The 15351-nt window shown below is 42.3% G+C and overlaps 1 long non-coding RNA gene across 1 annotated transcript; it reads left to right on the forward strand.

The window, feature by feature from the left end:
• The first annotated feature begins 11697 nt into the window (after positions 1 to 11697).
• Positions 11698 to 12324, forward strand: LOC117586115. The gene is made up of 2 exons (XR_004573980.1): positions 11698 to 11871; positions 11928 to 12324. It is a non-coding gene; the product is annotated as an uncharacterized LOC117586115 (long non-coding RNA).
• The last annotated feature ends 3027 nt before the right edge of the window (positions 12325 to 15351 follow it).

A 15351-nucleotide genomic window follows, 5' to 3' on the forward strand; every position in this document is an offset into this window, starting at 1 on the left:
GAAACCGACAACTTTGTCGACCTTCGACCTGTGCCCCAGGACCCCTCGGGAATGGGCAGTTTCGAGCAGTGCAGTGGGCTCCGGACCTGACCCGGTCCAAAAGCCCATAACCAATCTCAGTACAATAAATTAAACCTAAACAATTCATTCGGCTCCTCGGCTCCTCGGCACGAGTAATCGTAGGTCCATGTTGTCTCTGTTTCAGCTGCGAGCTTCATCAGAGGACATATTCCCCCAGAGAAGGAGAAGGATGAGTAGGAGAAGGTAATGCATTGGGGCGGGAAGTAAGAGGACGCTGGGCAATAAAGCAGAAAGCCACTTCTTAGTTTGCTTGCAGCTCGAGCGGAAACCATATAAATGCGGAAATGATAAAAATGCCTGCGAACATGTTTTCCGAGCGTATGCGATAAATTGCAATGGCAATGGAGGTCCTCGGTCTATTCTCGTACGTCCTACTTGCCTCGTCCTTGGTCAGGGTCTCTGCCACATGTCCCACGATGGAAACGATGGCTACGATGGCTTCTGCTGCAGCCAGACAATAAAATAATAATAAAAATAGAACAAAGCTGGGAGAGCAGACGACATCGACAATGATGAGGTTGAGTGTGATTCCGTTGGGTTCAGTTCTGGGTTTAGTTCTGGGTTTCCATTCGGTTTCTGCGACTGTTCGACTGTTCAATAAATGAATGTGGCCAAATGGAGGGCGTCTCTGTTCCACAAAACAAACACATGCCCCAGAGGCAAAACGACAGAGACCCAGACAAACGAACAGAGTGTTGTGTGTGGGAGCACACACCCAGTGCGACTGCCAATTTAATGAAATTGTTTTACACTCAATTGAGTTGCCAACTGAAAAAGAAAACGAAAAGCAAGCCCCAAGCCGAGCAACCAGAACTATCTACTACATAGACGATAGAAGTTTGTTTCGTTTTGGATAAGATTTCGCTTGGCAATTTGCATTGCCTTCAAAGCACGACCCACATTTGCCGTGGAGTTAATCTTTTCTAATACAAAATTGCTCAAACGATGTCAGCTTATGGCCACACACACACACACACACACTTCCATACAGATGCTCCCCGTACCACTCTTTATGGAATTTCTAATGACTTTTGTCAAGCAGTCACATGTTCATGCTTCCCAGAAAGAGAATCTCTGACAGTTTGCTCTTAAAAAATGTCCACCCACAAAACGCTGCAATCTCGCATTGAGCTAAGCTTTGACTTTTACGATTATGTTACGGATAAATGTGGAGGAGTGGTGACGGTGGAAAGGGGGGGGGGGGTTCCCTAGTGATGTCTGGGTAGGGGGAGGTTGCCCGTAATCTGTTTCTATTACGTTTGCTTATCTGCATGCGACTCACATGTGCGTTTGTAGCTCCGTCCCACCCGGACGGAAAGGAACGGAGGAGCTCCTAATGCAGTAATAATCGTTTGCTCGTATTCCCGGAATGACTGGGATGACCTTGCTGGAGCCAGAGATGGGACTCGACTCGACTCTAGAGCGTTGGCAGTAATTGGCTTAGATTATTCCTTATTGGTTTCCACAATCCACTTTCAGGGGGTTCTGACCTTGTTAGGCAATGAAGTTATAAAGCGAAAATTGCTTGTCACAAATGAAAATTATCAACTTTTATAAAGCCTCAAAAAACACACAAACAGAGGAGAGAAGGAAATGCGAAAATTGAATTTCGGGCCGGCACTTTTCTATGCAGAATATGTCAAACAGATAAAAAGAGACAAATGTGCTGTGTGTCTGTTGTCTGTGGGAATGTTGGGAATCTGCCGGATTGTGTCTATTTGACAAAGGTCACCCTAAAATAAATCAAATATTTACCCAACATTTTCGTTTATTCAAATTGAAAAGTCTTTGGCACACAAAGTGTGTGTGAGAGAGAGGGCGACAGCAACGCCTTCGTGTTTGATAAATATGTTTTCCCGGGAAAAGCCAAATCAAATACAATGTGACATTGGAGGTCTTGTGTTAGGTCAAATGGGAATTGGCCAATAAAACGATTGCGATTGGTAGTAGCAATCGGGGAAGATTTTCTTAGCCAGACGTACATAATTTATTCAATGGCATGCCTGATATTTAAGCCCCAGGCAATGCTTCAATATATTTCTACCTGCTACAAGTTAATTCCCACATATATCGAATGATAATTTCCAGGAATGCCTCCCCAAAGCAATTACACAAATCATTCGCCTCTATAGCGGCTCTGCTCTGTGTTGTCCTCTGCCGAGGGTCAGTCAGCTGGCAATTGTGACAGCTCAAATATCAGAAGCGATTTCAATTAAGAGTCAACCTTTTAATTAAACAGATAAAGTGCCCCCATAAAATGATAGAGAGAGAGAGAGAGAGAGAGAGCGCAAAAGGCCAGATGTTCCGGGCACAGGACATCCACTCGATTATGAGCTCATATTTAATTAAACCTAATATTTAGAGCTAAGCTGACACCAAAGGCAGCGCTGTGCCAGAAGGGCAACGGAGCTCCCAAAGCCACTTAAGTGCTCGTTAAGTTAGTGGGTTGCTGTGTGCGAGAGAGTCAGGAAAGCAAGACTCAAGTCCTCGCATTACGTGTATGTGGCAGACTGTAATCAGCGCCCAGCACATGTGCTGCATTCAGTGGCAGAGTTGGAGGTAGAAAAAGTAGCGAACGTGCATCAATTTGAATGCATAATACGGAATCCCAGGGAGCGGTCCCAGGGCCGACTGTGGCAATCAGTTACTCCCAAGATGGCATTAACTACAGCCAAATGCATATTGAACAGGATGTCGATGGTGATGTGTGTGTGGTAGGGAGTCGAGAAGGTCCTTCCTTTCTTCCTTTAAATCAGCACCAGGCAACAGAACACGATATGAATGGCGAAAATCTTAAGCCGCGTACGTGTGCACAATACACACAGCATCAGGAAGCGGCAGGAGCAGAAGGAGCTGAAGGAGCATCAGCAGAAGCAGGAAAAGATGGTGAAAAGGAGCTCAGGCAGCAGTGAAAATTGGAAAGGAAATGCGCTGCTTTGCGGCATTGTTGTTGCCACTATTCCCAGTGTGCCTCTGCCTCTGACTCAACCTCGGCGACCATTGTGCCTCTCGCCCTCTCTCTGTGCGTTTCTGCCTCTCTGAGTCTGACGCTGCTCATACTCGGTGGCTTTCCATTAAACGGGATTATTTATTTTATTTCGTTATGCGCGGCAAACAGCTTGTGTAAAGGATTTAAGCGTCTGCTGAATGTGGCAAGAGGCACACACAAGCAACGAAGCAGCCCAATCCAATCCCCCAGAAACCAAATCTCCAGAGCCCTTCTCTTCCCATACAATGAAAAACACAAAAACTTAAAACCAACAAAACAGCAAGGACAACCAGCAAAGGGTGAGAGGAGAGAGAACCAGAGCGAGTATGAGTGCGAGGAATATTAAATTCGAGCCGCACTTGCACTTGTTAGAGCCGCTGTAAGATTATAATTCTGCTACATAGCGCCAAAATAACTATAAGGGTATTCACAGATATCCTGGAAAGATGGGGGCAGTGCAGACACTGCCAGAGCCAGGACAATGCAGATAGGCGTTGGGGATAATAAAATATTATGCAACTGGGACTGGAAATGGCACTGGCACTGTGGAAGTGGAAGTGGAAATGGGCACTGAGGCTGCAGACAGGAAGAAGGCGCCAAAGCGGAAATGGAAAACTTGAAGCTAAAAGTGGAGTGGAAAGCCACGAGTGCTTGTGTGTGAAAAGTCGATAGCCTCCGGGGAGTTCAACTGACTGTGACCTAATAATTGAAGCTTGATTATTGGGAATATTAGTTGCTAGTTACAAATTTAAAGAGTTTTATACAAAGAAATCCGCTGAGTCATCAAGATTTACCTTGAGTTAAACCATGATCGTATTGCCTTGGAAAATGCCAGAATCAGCAGCATTTTCCTCTTAAAGAAAGAACAGAAACTCGCAGAAAAAATATTAATTAAAATGCTTATTTCAGACGTACAGTTCCGCTCCCAGATAACGCATTATAATTGCACTTTATTGTTCTCCACATAAGTATTTATAAGTGCATATGAGTGTGAGTGCGTATCCACGGATTCGTGTGAGTGTGTGTGGTTTTGTGGGTGCGTAAGTATCTGTGTGATCCGCGGTTACGCGGAAACCCACGGTTAATGGACCACAATCCAAGCTGAAAATGAACTGCAATACGCAAGATGCTCTGTGTTTATGACCAAGACCCCATTGGGCTTTATAATTAATACCTGCTCGAACTGACAGAAAAAGAGAGAGATGGAGAGATAGAGCAAAAATTCTGGCGAAAATTATGGAGTGGGCAAAGGTTGGAGAGGCTATTTTCCAATGGGGAAAACTCAAGCGGAATACTCGTAATTGTAATGATAATGTGAAGCGAAGCGTTGCAGGCCATTAAACTTTTCGCACAAGGCACACACAAACACACACATACAACTACACGAATTAAACAATAAAATATTTACTACACTTTTTCTCTGCTGCTCTTTTAGTTTAATCTTTTATTGGATTTTGCCTACCTTAAGGTAGTTGAGACTCAGCGAAGAATACATTTAAGAGACTGAAAAATATACAAACATATATTTATGATCGTCATCAATGCTTGTGTCAATAAAGTTTAAAATTGTTAATAAATATGCAAAACTCTGCCTCGTCCTACAGGTTATATGTATATATCACCGTTCAATAAACGGCCATGAAGTTCCATGAATGACCATCAATAGATAATAGTAAAAAGCAATCTTTAAGTGTATCTAAAGCTTCGGCCCCTTCGCGTTGTTGTTTCCCTGCGTGTTTTCCTTTATTTTATTATTCTTATTACTGTTTTACTGTTATGAAAGGCAAGACAAAGGAACTCAAACTGAAGCTGTAACTGAAGTGCCAACAAGGAATGAGTAAGTGAGTGGGGGGTGGCTCTCTGTGAGTGTGGTATGATGGGGTGGGGGTGCTGATGCTGCTGCTACTGCTGCTGCGGTTCTGCATGGCTGCAGCTCCTGTGGCTGCCACGTAAAGTGTGTGCCATGCTCGACTTCTCACCTGCTTGCCACAGCAATGGATGACCAAGCAGCAGCAATAACATCATTGCGCAAAAGAAACCCAGAGGATGCGCTCTTGCGAGAGCCTGGATTAAATGGCCAACCACTAGGTCAGTGCTCTGGACTGTGCACAATGCACAGTGGACTCTGGGCTTTGGGCTCTGGGCCCTGCCTCGGACTTACTCTTTACGGGCCAGTCACCAGAAGAGTTGAGGTTGACTCTTTTTATGGGGCCGCAAGTAGTTATTATTGTGGGGCGGCAGTAAATGTTTATAGGCTGCCTCTAACGGCCATCAAATGTGGTTAACCGGGTGTAAACTCAATGAATAATATTCAGGATATGAAAATAAATGTTAATAAAAGGGCCGGCACTCTTGCATTGGATGCCTTTTCCACTTTCTGTCTGTTGATTTTCTTTATCCAGCCAAAGGAATACTTACGATGTCATAAAACAGGTGCGAACACCACATCCAGTGCTATTTTTATATTGTTTTAGTAGGTATCGCCAGGGAATCAACTCCCCACCCACACGTCCCCTGCTGACCACACCACAAAAGCGCATCAAAAAGGTGCCAACGCAAAGACAAAACCATAAAAATTAATTATGTTTTTTGTTGTGCAGCAAAGCAAAAGAGAAATGTGAATGTAGGAGTCAGAGGAAACTGCAGCAAAGACGCAGGCAAACTGGAGGAAAAATCAGGAAAATTGAGCAACAAGAGGAAAATAGTGCAGGAAAAAGCTAAGCGGAGAAAAGACAAGCCAGGGACAACAGTGAAGTGAAGTTGGGACCGACTGATGCATGAGGCAACCGTGCTGAACCTGCCAAGCGTTTATTGTATAAATTTCCAACATTCCTTCCCTCCACACACAGCTATGCACACTCCACAGAGAGGGGGGAAGAGAGCGAGAGATGCACGCCAACACAGGGGATAGGGACCAGGCGGCAGCTCCATGCCAACGTCCATACCACAAGACCCTTTGGCAGGGGGCAGAGGGCAGGAGCCAAACGCAGCTGGTGGTTGCCGCTTCCGGCTATCTCATGCATTTTTCACCAGCAACCAGCTACAGCAGAGAAGCAACAGCAGAGGAGCAACAGTGTTGCACAGAAAAAACCCATCACCATCCACAAGTTGAGGCACAAACAATGGTGCGAAGGAATGACAACAGCTTTATGGTTAATTGCCAGCGACAGGCATCCACTCCGGGCTCCATGGGGAACGCTCCTCTAAAGTTAAAGCCATTTGCCCTGGCTGTAGCCAAACCTATATGTGAGTCAAGGAAAGAATATAATTTCCCCATCCTTTGATCTGATTTGAAGCTGCCAATCCTGCTAGACGGGCTGTCAATGCCACAGCTCCATTGAACCGACTGAATGTTAATGAAGCCCGACAGTTAGGTGGCAACACACTTCACACTCCGTTGCCCCGTGTGCCACATGCCACTGGTCTATTTCTGGCAGAATACCAGCTGCCAATACTGTTAATTAAGAGCCGGGGGCAGTGTTTAATTAAGTTTTAAATGCGCAGACAACTAATTAACATGAAGCCCAAGAGCCAAGGCCGAATATTTGCAGACGTCACTGTCAACGACACCAATGGAACGAGCCTTGAATATTATTCAAATGAGCCATGAATAACTGCTGTGCTGTGCTGTTCCCCAGAAAAGGATTTTCCTCGGGTTTGCCCCCGAGATATTTACTGCCTGCAACACGCCAACAGATCAGGCATCAAATAAGCAAAGAATGCTCGTATCCACCCCCCCATCATATCCCCAAGGGCATGCCAAACATTTTTTCTTTGTAAATTGTTTATTGAAAAATTGCTTAGCCCACCACCACCCTCGATTGTCGAGCTGTTGATGCAAAATGACTGCAGAACCCAAGACTAAAAAAAAAAAGAGACTCCCTCTGAAATTTGAGAGCGGAGGCTGGAGTAGATATCTATGGCCTAGTGCGGTGCTGGAAAATCCATTAGCTTGAATTGATTTTTCGGTTTGCTTTTCAATCAAATTAAATCCGTACGCCTGCTGTCGATGCCGCTGCTGTTGCTGCTGCCTGGAAAATGTTGACGACCCATTTGACCATCAATCATGATCCCAAGAGTCTTTTGTGTGGCTGGCAACATATCCGTAAAATGGAATGAAACAAAATAAATCATTTAAATTAATGCCAAATTGGACAATGCATAATATTCCAAACAATCGACAGAGAGCGAGAGCGTCGAAAAAAGAGCGCGCGATAAAAAATCGTGAAAATATATACAATATACATAAATATTTGACAGCCTTTCAATGTCACTGTGCAACAATATTTTTGTACACCTAAAAAACACGCAGACACGCACTTAAAGGCATGAAAAAAGCTTTTAAAATGAAAATTTGCATTGCATCATTTTCGAAAAGAGGAAAACTCTCGGGAAAATCGCGTTGAGAGGCAACTAAATACAAGGCTGCGAAAAAGAAATCTGCGCATATTGGTCATTAATAAAAGTTTCATTTTTTCCATATCAATACAAAAAGCAAATATTGATAAACAAAAAATGAATACAGCTTACGGTTTAAAAGGATGGCGAGAAAACTGGGGAGGAAACCCTGAAAAGAGACGAGCAGCAAAGGGAAAATATATAAATAAATAAAGTGTGTGTGAAAAGGCAACAATAAGGCACGTCCCAGGGACCCGAGGGACGCGAGAGAGATCCAGGGATGACAGCGTGATAACGGAAGTATCGTAATGGATATCTTATCAATTAATGTAAAAGGTGTCCTTGGAGATGAACAATGCCGAAATCAATGATGAGATTTACGAGTAAAATTTCATATTGGATAATTAATGCATTAAAACGTTCTCGAAAGGATTAATTCAGGGGGTTAAAACACTCATTAAAGCAATCTTTATAACCCATTTTAAGGTCACCCATCTCTAGAATTTTATTTTCCATATCAGAGAATCCTTCACTCATTGTACAATAAATGCGGCCACGATTTCAAGTCAATTGCATCGTTATTTATCAGTCAGCACAAATTTACGAGACTTCTGTATCCTGAAACTGTATCTGTATCTGCATATATGGTGTCTGACAACACCAGTAGCAGCAGGAATGTCAGAACATTGTCCTTTTCGAAGCGTTGCACAATGGGGTTCTGTGGCATGGCCCCGCTCTTAGTCACGTTATGAAAAGTGCCACAACAAATGAAATTGACAATTGCATGTGTCGACGACGCTTGTTCCTCTTTGTGTTCATTCCAACACTACCCTACAAAAAAATGGGCATATACGACTATGGAGAAATGAATGAGTACAGTGCTTTCGTAAGTGTTTCCGCCGAAGTATCATCAATTAGTGGAGAGTATCAACAAAAAAGTCTATCCCCATCCTCGTTTTTGGTGGCTATTCGTTTGATTTATTTTTATACGATTTTAGTGGGACTGCACTTTAGTGGCCAGCAATTTCCGTTGTTCATTAAGGGGCATTGTGCAACAAACAAACGCGTTGGCTTTGCGGTTTGCCCTTTTATGGCCATGATTATGGTCGCTTCTTTTGTGTGCAGGCGTGAAAATTGCGGAAATTAATTGTGAAAAAAGAGCAGAACCAACGAATTAAGTGCGGGAGTTTTGAAATCTTAAAAAATTAATCAGAAAATATCATTTTGATTCACTTGACTTGACTGCTCCTTCTTGGTTTAGTTCCACCAGAGATTTCAAGATGTTGAGACCATATCTCCTTGCCGTCCTCGCTTTTTCAACTGTTTTCGTAAAAGTTTCCACACATTTTATTGAGAAGGATGAATTTCCAATAATTACATGACGCAAGGCGACTAGAACACACGATTTTGATATATGACATTTCAGATATAAACATTTCTCTACAGGCCCTGCGACTAAACCAACCCTCGTCCCGAATTATACTGTAGATTCTAATTCTTCCTTAGATGTTTATAAGTCCAATTGTACAGATGAATCGCCAAAAAGTAAGTTCACAACATAATCCTTTTAAAGGACGTTTAAAACCTATGATATTCCTCCCAGATTGCCGAGAAGAAGAGCTGGAGAAAATGGTGCTGCAACTTTTGAGAGAATCCAAAAGACCTCCTAGGAGCAAGCGGATCAAAGATTGGTTCGGGAATTTATGGAACTCGATACGCAATGCCATAACAAATGTCGTACCTAAACTACCGAAATATGAAAGAGTTTAGTAATTTCATTGGCAGGCCATGGGCAGGTTTTCCCTCTTTCATTTCTTTCAGGAACATATTATGTTCAAATATATCCTTATCCGCTGGGCCAACCGACTGTGACTTTTATTATAAAATTACAACATTTTCGAATTAAATTGTACCTCGTGTGCGCTTGATGTAATTAAAGCTGAAGGTTTGTATGAGTGATGTGGCATGCAATTTATCTGCATAACTCATACGTCATGTTGGACGGCATGCAAAAGGATACAGCTGCTAGAGTTCTCTCGCCTCTCGCCTCTGTTCTTTTCTCTGTCTCTGTCAGTTAGCTTGTCTCTTTGGGAGTCTCTCATTCTCTCTGTATGTGGCTCTGTGTCGGTCCGTGTGTTTTGCGGGGGCAGCAGCAGCAGCTGGAGCTTAATGATTTTTACGCTTCTGTTGCACTTAAGTTGCTGCTTTCTCTATTTTTTGGCCTGTGCGAGGCGTTAATGGCGACAACATCTGCCCGAGAGACAGGCCAGAGCACACACATGCTCATTTGGCTGGCGGGCAACAAATTCCAAGTCATTAGTCGTAGTCCCCCAGCTGCAGAGATGCAAAAAAACAGTGCAAACTAAATTACAGGGACTGCAAAAAAGATTAGAGGGTGCGGGTGTTGACAACTTTTGCCTTAGGAAATTTAATTTTAACTTGATTCAGTCGACATGTAATATTTATAGAGCAGACTGTAGCTAAAGCTAGCTGGAAATATGTTTAAAAATAAAAGCAACTTAGTGCTGACACGCTTTACAGTGCTCAACATATTTTATATCCGGCCCTGATGCCAGAGCTTCATCTCTCTCTATCGCTCCATGGCCTGTTCATGTCAGTCTTCACATCGTGGGGTCCGGCAGGGCTCTCTGGCATGGCGAAAGCTGACTGTCAGCAGACATTGCCTGCCATTGCCAGAGCCGTGTCCATGGTGGTGTCGCTGTTCCCTGTCATTGCCCATCATCGTCATCATGTTGTCTCCCAGTCACCTTCTTCTTTGGTGTGTGCTTGGCGGTGATGTACCCATGCCCTGTTGTCAAGGTAAACGATATGAAATTAAGCCACAAAACACAGAACCAGAACCAGGAGTGGGAGCGGCACTCCTACCACGTATGCCATGTGGCGTGTAGCATGTAGCGTGTTTCTGTGTGTATGCGCGAAAGGAAAATTACAATTAAAATGAGCAAGCGAAATTAATATCAGCTTACTGACGTATTTCCCTTACGACAATGACACATTTTTCAAAGCCGCTTACATAATTATGCACCGACTTTGAGCAATGCTGATGATGGTTATTATCATGAATTATAAGCAGCTTACCGCATTTTTGGCAGATTATACAATTCCATCTAATTAGGGGGGGGGGGGGGGGGGGGGGGNGGGGGGGGAGGTTGAAGTTGAATCTTCTGCGTATGATTCCACGAAAAGCATCGAATCCAGAGATGGGAAAATGGGAAATCATTCGGTAGATTTATTAGTCCATTACCACAATTAGATTGCTAGCAAACGCAAAACGTGCCAAAGTTTATGCATTATTCTAATGGAAATCTCGGAATATTCATCAGAATTCTCTGATCTTAATTTGATTAATTTCCTCATTCTGACATAATGAAGCAACTTGTTCTAGAAAGGAAGGAAGTCCATTCAAATTCTCAACCTCCACTTCCTGTCAGACTCATTTGCATATGAGGTGATATCAAAATAAAAATGTAACAATTCTCTCCGTATCTCCCAGGCTGTTATGCAAATTATACAGACACAGTCAAACCGCAGCAAAGTTCTTGATGAGCCCCGAATAAAATAAAATAACAACAACATAAAAATACAGAAAACAAAAAAGGTGAAACTCAAAAGTTTGCTGTAGCCGTGCCCCGCCCGAAACACATACTCTGCTCTTGATGTGATATGAAATGCTAGGAACCTTGTTGGTTTCTGTTCAAAAATCTGTTGAATATGCAAATTGCACTTAAACGATTGCCAGTGACCATTTATGACAATTTCCATAGCGAAACTTTTTTGTTTTTCTCTCTCTTACGCTCTTAACTAAATTTAATAATTTATTACATTATTTAAAGCTTTAAGCTGCTTTCAGATTTGCCTTCCTATGACCTACCCCCACATGCCCGCTGGCAGTACAATGTTCTTCTTGTTCAAATACATGTATGTACATATGTATTTCTCTGTTCATAATAAACGATATTTTTGTTGCTAGACATACCACATACGCATCTAGAAAATGTTAAACATAATTTTCTCAGGTTGAAGAGACAAAAGACAAAGAATTTCGCTGGAAAATTCGTACTTGTAGTAGTTCTAGAGAAGAGAGGGAAGGACATGGCACATTAGTTTGGCTACACTTCATGGTAATTTGTCATGCATTAGAGAAAACATTTAGGTGGCTATACCCTAATATAAATAGATGACTTGGCATTACAATTCAATTCATTCCGCTTGCACCTAAAAGACTTTTAGGGCATTTCAAATTCTGCTCAAAGGTCGGAAAGGCCCTTCCGCCCTCCACGTTTGTTTTAGTGCCATTTGTGCGTTATTTTTATAAAGTTACCTCATGAATTATTCATAAACAGAGCAGACGTAGCGTAAAGTAAGACAAGCAGCACAAAAAAGTAAAAGAAGAAGAAAAATAAAAGGGAAAAATCGTTAAGTTTTGCCTTCTTTCTAGGAAAACACTCGAGATGGAAGGACAAGTTTGCTGGAGGAAGCCTTTAGCAAATACGAAAATCAGATTAAATTATGGCAAAGTTTCTAATTGGTTTGTTATTAAGACAGCGATTACCATAAATTACAATTGAAATAGGGAAAATGGTTAAAGCATTCTGCTCTGTTCTACAACAAATGGCTAAGCAAATTAACTGTGGCCCTGAAATGAACAATGAACAGAGAACTCTTGGCTCATGTTTAATGCACTTGACAGTGCCAGAACTCCGTCTGCCGGTCGCTGGTCGAGAGACCTTCAAGGAAACCTCTAAAGTTATGACTTTTACGCCCCATTATCGCTTAAATAATTTAGTCGGCCAAAAGAAACGAAAACAACACGAAAAAGGGAAAATTGCTAGAAATAAGAGAAGAAAAAATAAATATCCTCGCATAACTTGTGGTCTTCGCAGGGAGGGAGGGACTAAAAAGAGTAAAAGAGAGGGAAAAAGTCTGCATTTATAAAGAGCCAAATTAACCGCAATTAGAGTTTGGGAAAAGCGGTCAGAGGAAAGTACCCCACAATGATTACAATTAACCGTTTTCAGCATGTGAAATCTGAATAATCAAGTGGCAAAAATAAATCCATGACGAAAGGGTGGAGCAAGGCCAACGCGCTGACACAACGGTGGCAAACAAGGTAAACATTATTTTTTCATCCTGTCAATTTTGATCCTGTATTTTTTAATTAAAAATCCAGCGTGTTCCAGGTACAGTGCAAACACGCCGGCCCACATCAGCCCCGCATTCAAAGGGTTCGTTAATTAAAAAAATAGAATGTTTTTTCTACCTTTAAGAATGCTGGTAGTGGCAGTGGAAGCCCACGACTCCTGAACATCTGAACATCTAAGGAATGGGATGGATTCCTGTGACGCATGAAGGCCATGAGGTGTGAAAAATTCTGCCCCATTTTTAAATAGACTTGGGCTGGTCCACTGTACCATTATTTCATTTTTGTATTCTGCAGATTCTTGACTCTCCAAAAAGGAAAGGGGCACCTTCTGCCATTTATTTGGCTCTTTTCTAAAAATTAATTAAACACTCGCAGGAGGTTTTTGGGGGTGGCAAGGTCAGCCGCGAGGCGCTTGGAAATTGTTTTCTTTTTCATGCACTGGAAGTGCCAACAATTAGAAGCCTTCAAGAAGACCCGAACTCCGTCCAAAACGGATGTTTGGCCAAGAAGCAAAAGAAACACAAAAAACAAACAGAAAAGGCGAAATAGAAAATTCGTGGGAAATGTTAACTAACTGAAGGGCGGGAAGGCTTTCCGGTTGGTTGCCCAATGAAAGTCATAGAATGGCGCGTTTTAATAAAGTTTCAGCCAGCAAAACTCTACGCATAAAATTAAACAATTAAGCAAATAGTTGCGGAAACTTCAAGGGGAATGCAGTTGATGCCAAATGGAAAACTGCGCTAAGCTGGCACTGGAATCAGGCACATTTAAACTGGATCTTAAAGCCAGGAGCCAAGGAGACAAGGACGAAAGACTATTTCCAGCTGCTTAGTCGCTTTGATTTGATTAGTCAATTAACAGTTCATTAGTCGTCAATCGGGGACAGAACGAAGCGACTCAATGCCTTAATATCTTCACACTTTGTCACCCAATAATCCAATCTTAAATCATTTTCATTGCGTTCCACCACCGCCACTGCTGTCCACTCCACAGTTCGCGTATAAATCGAATATACATTCGCAAGGCCACGCCCACACAATGTCCAGTGGCTGAAGCGTATAAAAAACATGGCCAGAATGAGATAGACCATGGGCCATAAATAAAGATCCCGACCCGGCCCTGCCACTGCTGTTGCTGCTGTACGAGCATTCGGGTGTATTCTCGTGTATTTTTAATGCCACAATTAAATGCAAATACAATACAACAAGAGAGAAGGAGGGAGGGCATAACAAAAAGTAGGGAATGAAACTCTGGGGCTGAATCTGGTCCTGGGTGCTCCACTGACAACGGGCCCAATGTTGAAGGATGGCCGAGGGACAGCTGACGGACAACCAGACGGCAGGATGGACGGGCTCTTCCTATCAACAGCTTTTTTCCTGTCTGTTTTCTCTATACTTCTCTTCTTTTTCTTGTTTCTGGCAGGGAAAATATTTTTGATGCTGACAACAAAAAAATACAGCATGAAGCAATGGCAGCGGTGGCAAGCAACAGCCTGCAGAAAATATATAGACAAGTGCCACGCCCCCTTAACCGACACCAGGAATACAGCTACAACTACAGCTACAACAATGGGCTAAAGTAAGTGGAAGCCGGCGGGAAAAACTATGAGAAAAGGACTGCAAAGAGGTCCTTGTGCATGTGTATGGTTAAGTGAAAAATTCCCCCACGCACACAGCCAGGGCCATCTCCAGACCCACACCGGTGGAACACACACACACACAAACACAAATGAGATATTCACTTAAATTTAATTTCAATTATTTTTATGAAAGCATATTTTAATTTTCTTTATTGGCAATTTTCGTGGAGCAGCAGAACAAGAGAATAACAAGAAGACCAATAAAGGAAATACGAAAAAAAAGAAAAGGGGGAATAAAATGTAAAACATTAAATGATGCCCCCCAGGGCCTCGGGACACCACAGCTTGTGGATGTTAAAGTATTTTTTAATAATAATTATGTGATTTTCATGGAAAATTAACTGCACAAAAAGACAGGGGAAGACAAGCACTTTTCACGACATTACGATTCTTTTGTGAATTGCCTAATGGGAAGCCATTAAAAGATCATTTTTGTCTAGGACTGAATGTCAAATGGTACTTGGAATCATGCGACTATAATGAATTATGACACACAGATGGCAGAGAGATCTGATCCTTGACTGCAAAATGAATGAAACACATAGTACCACATTTTCATTGTTAGTTCTCTTCATATAACGAAAACAGTAAGAATATTCAATACAAATTATGTGTATAGTACTCTCTCGTACGATTATTATCTTTGTGAAAGTCACTGTCCAGCGAGTCCCGCACTCATCACGGGCTGGGGAATTCTTCATATTTTTTGTTTTTTCGGTTGAGCAACAGAAAAGAATAGCAGGAAATAAGAAAATATATATTTTCTTTTTCTTTTCTCATTTTTTTTTGCACTGCCTGGTTTGGTTTATTGTGCTTGGCTATGCTTTGTTCACTCCCTCTCTCTCCTCTTTCTATGTGTTTGCTCTTTAATAAAAACAAAAGAGAATAATGAAAAAATGCCATGAAATATTCGCTTGGACAGTTTTTTTGTAGGCGAATTATTTGGGAAGTTGCTTGCGGCGTGGAACAGCCAGGGGCAGAGAGAGAGAGAGAGAGAGACCTGCCACTGAAATGCAATTAAGTTTTCCTGACCAGAATAAAATACCCCTTAATTACGCCTGCTTAGTTTTGATACAATTT

Source organism: Drosophila guanche, unplaced genomic scaffold, assembly GCF_900245975.1.
Source record: "Drosophila guanche unplaced genomic scaffold, DGUA_6, whole genome shotgun sequence".
NCBI classification, from domain to species: domain Eukaryota; kingdom Metazoa; phylum Arthropoda; class Insecta; order Diptera; family Drosophilidae; genus Drosophila; species Drosophila guanche.